The sequence below is a fragment of the Physeter macrocephalus genome, chromosome 2 (genome assembly GCF_002837175.3).
Source record: "Physeter macrocephalus isolate SW-GA chromosome 2, ASM283717v5, whole genome shotgun sequence".
Classification (NCBI taxonomy): Eukaryota; Metazoa; Chordata; class Mammalia; order Artiodactyla; family Physeteridae; genus Physeter; species Physeter macrocephalus.
Genome location: NC_041215.1, coordinates 8925938 through 8932322, shown reverse-complemented (window position 1 = coordinate 8932322; position 6385 = coordinate 8925938).

The window sequence follows — 6385 nt, the reverse complement described above, 5'->3', positions numbered from 1 at the left end:
ACACAAGAGAAGGAAAAGACCTACAAGAACAAACTTGAAACAATTAAGTAAATGGTAATAGGAACATACATATTGTAATTACCTTAAATGTAAATGAATTAAATGCTCCCACCAAAAATAAAAGACTGGCTGATTGGATACAAAAACAAGACCCATATATATGCTGTCTACAAGAGACCCACTTCAGAGCTAGGGACACAAACAGACTGAAAGTGAGGGGATGGAAAAAGATATTTCATGCAAATGGAAATCAGAAGAAAGCTGGAGTAGCAATTCTCATATCAGACAAAATAGACTTTAAAATAAAGACTATTACAAGAGATGTGGACGTCACCCAGCAGCTGGAGGCACACTGTTGACACCGTTTCTTCTGCCCGTTTAAAATACAAGTCGGTCATTCCATCCACAAACAACAGTATCCACATTTTTCTCAAGTGCTCATGGAACATTCTCCAGGATAGATCATATCTTGGGTCACAAATCTAGCCTTGGTAAATTTAAGAAAATTGAAATCGTATCAAGTATCTTTTCTGACCCCAATGCCATGAGACTAGATATCAATTACAGGAAAATGAGACTAGATATCAATTACAGGAAAAGATCTGTAAAAAATACAAACACATGGAGGCTAAACAATACACTACTTAATAACGAAGTGATCACTGAAGAAATCAAAGAGGAAATCAAAAAATATCTAGAAACAAATGACAATGGAGACACAATGACCCAAAATCTATGAGATGCAGCAAAAGCAGTTCTAAGAGGGAAGTTTATAGCAATACAATCCTACCTTAAGAAACAAGAAACATCTCGTATAAACAACCTAACTTTGCACCTAAAGCAACTAGAGAAAGAAGAACAAAAAAACAAACCTATGGTTACCAAAGGGGAAAGAGGGGGAGGGATAAATTAGGAGGTTGGGATTGACACATACACATTACTGTATACTAAAATAGATAACCAAGAAAGACCTTCTGTATAGCATAGGAAACTATACTCAATATTTTGTAATAACCTATAAGGAAAAAGAATCTATATCTATATATCTCTGTATCTATGTATGTGTGTGTATGCATATATATGTATGTATAACTGAATTGCTGTTCTGTATACCTAAAACTAACATGACATTTTAAATCAACTATACTTCAATTAAAAATAATAATAAAAAATTTAAAAAATTTTTAAAGAAATAAGAAAGTAAATAAAATCAATCACCAAAAGGAAATAGTTATGTAATAATGTCCAAATATGATGAAACTAATGAAATCCACATCAATACACATTATATGCAAATTGTCAAAAGTCAAAGAAAAATAATTTTGAAAGCAGTAAGAAAAAAGCAACTCTCAGATATGAGGGAACCCCCATGCTATAGATTAAATGTTTGTGTCACCTCACAATTCATATGTTGAAATTCTAATTCCCAATTTGATAGTATTGGGAGGTGGCTCCTTTGGGAGGTGATTAAGTCATGAGTGTAAAACACTCATAGATGGCATTAGAGCCCTTATTAAAAAAAACCCTGGGACATCCTTCATTTCTTCTGGTTTTATCTTAGACTTCCCAACCTCCCAATTGTGAGAAATAAATTTTTGTAGTTTATAATCTACCCAATCTACGGTGTTCTGTTATAGCAGCTCAAACAGATGAAGACAGCCCATATGACTATCAGCAATTTCCTCAGTAAAACCTACCAGGCCAGAAAGGAGTAGGATGGTATATTCAAAGTGCTGAAAGGAAAAACAAAAACACAAACAAACCCTGCCAAGCTAAAATATTTTATCTACCAAAACTGTCCTTCAAAAATGAGGGCGAGATTAAGACTTTTCATATATACGTAAGTTGAGGGAGTTTATCACTACTAGACCTGCCTTACAAGAAATGCTAAAGGGAGTCAATCAAGTTGAAACAAAATGAAGCTAAACAGCAACATGAAAGCTCAATGAAAAAGTAAAAACACAGATAAGTACAAAATACTGTAATACTGTACTGGTAGTGCATAAATCACTTTTAATACTACTATATAAACTAACACAAAAATAAAACAAAAAAGCTATAATATGTTAATAAATACATGAACTAAAAAGATGTAATTTGTGGTAAGTATAACATGAAGTGTGGATAGGGAAAAGTAAGAGTATAATGTTTTTGTATGTTATTGAACATTACATTATTATCTTAAAATATATTGCTTCAACTATAACATGATTTATGTAAACCCCGTGATAACCACCAACAAAACATTTATAGTATCCATAAAAGAAAATCAGAAAAGAATCAGAACATGTCACTGTACATTAAAAAACAACCTAACAAAACACAAACAAATCTAAAAGAGGAAATGAGGGACAAAAGAATGTAAGGCCAGACACTATCAAACTCTTAGAGGAAAACATAGGCAGAACACTCTGACATAAATCATAGCAAGATTCTTTTTGACCCACCCCCTAGAGAAATGGAAATAAAAACATAAAAAACAAATGGGACCTAATGAAACTTAAAAGCTTTTGCACAGCAAAGGATACCATAAACAAGACCAAAAGACAACCCTCAGAATGGGAGAAAATATTTGCAAATGAAGCAACTGACAAAGGATTAATCTCCAAAATTTATATGCAACTCATGCAGCTCAATAACAAAAAAACAAACAACCCAATCCAAAAATGGGCAGAAGAACTAAATAGACATTTCTCCAAAAAAGATATACAGATCGCCAACAAACACATGAAAGAATGCTCAACATCATTAATCATTAGAGAAATGCAAATCAAAACGACAATGAGATATCATCTCACACCGGTCAGATTGGCCATCATCAAAAACTCTAGAAACAATAAATGCTGGAGAGGGTGTGCAGAAAAGGGAACCCTCTTGCACTGCTGGTGGGAATGTAAATTGATACAGCCACTGCTAACACATATATATGGAATCTAAGAAAAAAAAATGTCATGAAGAGATTAGTGGTAGGACGGGAATAAAACACAGACCTACTAGAGCATGGACTTGAGGACATGGGGAGGGGGAAGGGTAAGCTGTGACGAAGTGAGAGAGTGGCAGGGACATATATGCACTACCAAATGTAAATTAGATAGCTAGTGGGAAGCTGCCGCATAGCACAGGGAGATCACCTCTGTGCTTCGTGACCACCTAGTGGGGTGGGATAAGGAGGGTGGGAGGGAGGGTGACGCAAGAGGGAAGAGATATGGGAACATATGTATATGTATAACTGATTCACTTTGTTGTAAAGCAGAAACTAACACACCATTGTAAAACAGTTATACTCCAATAAAGATGTTAAAAAAAAGAATGTAAATTCTATTGATATTGGATATTTTTAAAATAAGAAAGAAATACTACACAATAATGAAAAGAAGTATCGATACACAGACCATAATAAATTAATCTCATAAATAATATGTTGAGGGAGAGAAGTGAGACAAAAAAAGTACATAATGTAAGATTCCATTTATATGAAGTTTTAGAACTGGCAAAACTAATTTACAGCAAAAGATATCAGAACAGTGGTTGCTTCTGGGTGGGTGGTTTTGAGTGGGAAGTAGTTTGAGGGAACTTTCTGGGATAATGAGAATGTTCCATGTTTTATTTGGGGCCAAAACAAATTATCAAAATTGACGAAAATGTACACTTAAAAATCTGCATTTAAAAAAGAGAATAAATAAAAAAACAAGAAGTATCATTAACATGACTGTTTCAAGTTGCTGTTTTGGCCAGTTTGTGATATTGTGATTTATAATAAGAAATATATATATGATCTTCAACCAGTTTCTGGCACAGAGCTCCCCAAACCCTTGGGATTTCCTAAGTGGTAAGAGTGATAAAGGTGTCTTTTGATATTCATAACGAGCTTTTTTCAACCACACCAGACATTATGTTAATGAAATAATATTTGGAAAACACCTAAGGTTGGGGGCAGGTTGCCAGGGAACAAACTATGTTATTAGAGGGTTGAAGTAACCCCATCCCCTCTCCCCAATATCAGGGGAGGGAAGAGGGACTGGGGAGCTGGAGATTGAGTTCAATCATCAATGACCAATGATTTAATCAATCATGCCTATGTAATGAAGCCTCTATAAAATCTCAAAATGACTGGGGTTCAGAGCGTCCAGGTTGGTGAACTTGTGGAGGTGCTGGGAGAGAGGTGCTCAGAGAGAGCAAGAAAACTCTGCATCATTTCCCCATACCTTGTCCTATGCATCTCTTCCATTGGGCTGTTTCTGTATTATATCCTTTTATAGTAAACTGGTGATTTTTTAAGCAAAATGTTTTCCTGAATTCTGTGAGATGCTCTAGAAAATTAATCAAACTTGAGGAGGGGGGTGCATAAACCTCTGATTTATAGCCAGTAGGTCCAAGTCACAGGTAAGAACCTGAACTTGAGATTGGTGTCTGAAGTGGGGGTGGGATTTGGGGTGGTGGACAGTCTGTGGGACTGAAGCCTTAACTTGTGGCATCTGATATCATCTCCAGGTAAACTGTGTCACAATTGAGTTAACAGCTTGGTGGTGTTAGAAAAAATACAGGTTGGACATTTAATGTACCCTCTTGTGGATGAATATGGAGCAGAGCTGAAGACAAAGTTGACATCAGTGAGTAAGCCCATTAAGTTTTTCTGGTTGGCATCCATTTTGAAATATTTTTCACATCATGTCTTGCAGAACGGTGCTTGCTTTAAAAAAAAAGTGTGTGTGTGTGTGTGTGTGTGTGTGCCATTTTAATCATTCAGTATTTTCTTTACCAGAGCCCTAATTGCATTGTTCTCACCATACACTCTTTCTCGAAAGCAGTACATTATTTGACAGTTTGTTGACTAGATGAGAAGGGACAGTTAAACTACCACGACTCTCAAATTGTTGAAGTATCTGGTCTCAGAGCCTGCTAAGGGCCTATATACCCCATTTCTAACAGAAATGTGACTAAAGACAGGGAAGCCCCAAGTGTGGGGTCTTTCATTAATCAGAAAAGAAGTCTTTTCAGTAGAAAAGAAAAGAAGTCTTTTCACTAGAAAAGACTCGTTTCAATAGTCCTAGACTGTGGTTCTCCAGAGAGTTTGACACCATTGGGCACTGCACCATTTTAAGAGTCCTCTGGTGAGTGGGAAGAGGGTTATTTGAAGGGAATGAAAAGAGAAGAGAACCTTCCCTGCTCAGAAGAACACAAATGGAACTTGTGCCTAGACATTCATTCCCTTACAACTATCAGTAACTATGCACTCCTGGGAAAGTCTTAATTATCCACAGGTATCTGCAAACTCTAGAAAAACTCATAAAGAGGTACATCAGCATGTACAGAATATTTACAGCAGCATTTTTCTCCAAGAAATTTTATTGTGGTAAAATACACATAAAATTTACCATCTTAACCATTTTCAAGTGTACAGTTCAGTGGTATTAAATATATCCACAGTGTTGTGCAACCATCACCACCATCCATCTCCAGAACTCTTCATCTTGTAAATCTAAAACTCTGTACCAATTAAACAATAACTCCCCACAGCACCTCCCCCCAGGCCCAGGCAACCACCATTCTGCTTTCTGTTTCCATGATTCTGACTATTCAAAGTACCTCATATAAGTAGAATAATAGAGTATTTGTCTTTCTGTGACTGGTTTATTACGGCAGCATGTTTTTTAAAGTTACTATTACTCTTACTTGAAAATGAAAAACAAACAAACTTGAGATAGTCTATCATGAGCCATTTGATTAATGAGAGAGAAAGGATTTTGTTTAACTTTGTTTTCTGTTTCATGTTTCTTGTTCTGCTTTTCTTCTCTGACCTTCTCGTATGTTACTTAAACATTTTTTAGACTTCCACCTTGATGTATATAGTCTTCTTCAGTATATCATTTTGTATAATTTTTTAGTGGTTGCTCTAGGTATACACACATAACTTAGCAAAGTACAGAAACCTTAATTCCACTGAGGTCCCTCTGTCTCCCCACTTCTTAAAATATAATTGTCTTAAGTCTTTCCTCTGTATACACTGGGCACCAATCGTGCTATCATTTTTGCTTCAACCATCACTCATGTTTTAAGAAACTCATAGGTAGGAGAGTCTATTTTAGTTATCCCTATTTTTACCCATTCTGATGTTCTTTTTTTTTTCTCTCTGCAGTTCCAAGCCTTCTTCTGTTATCATTTACTTTGTTTAGAATACTTCCTTTGGTTATTCTTTAAGGGTAGTTCTGCTAGCAATGAATATTCTTGGTTATCCTTTGTCTGAGAATGTCTTTATTTCCCTTTTACTCCTGAATTGTATTTTCACCAGACATAGAATTCATGGTTGACAGTTCCTTTTCTTTCCACTTGAGAAAAACATGTTGCTCCCTTTGGCTTCCATGGTTCAGATGGGTGGGGGGCGGTT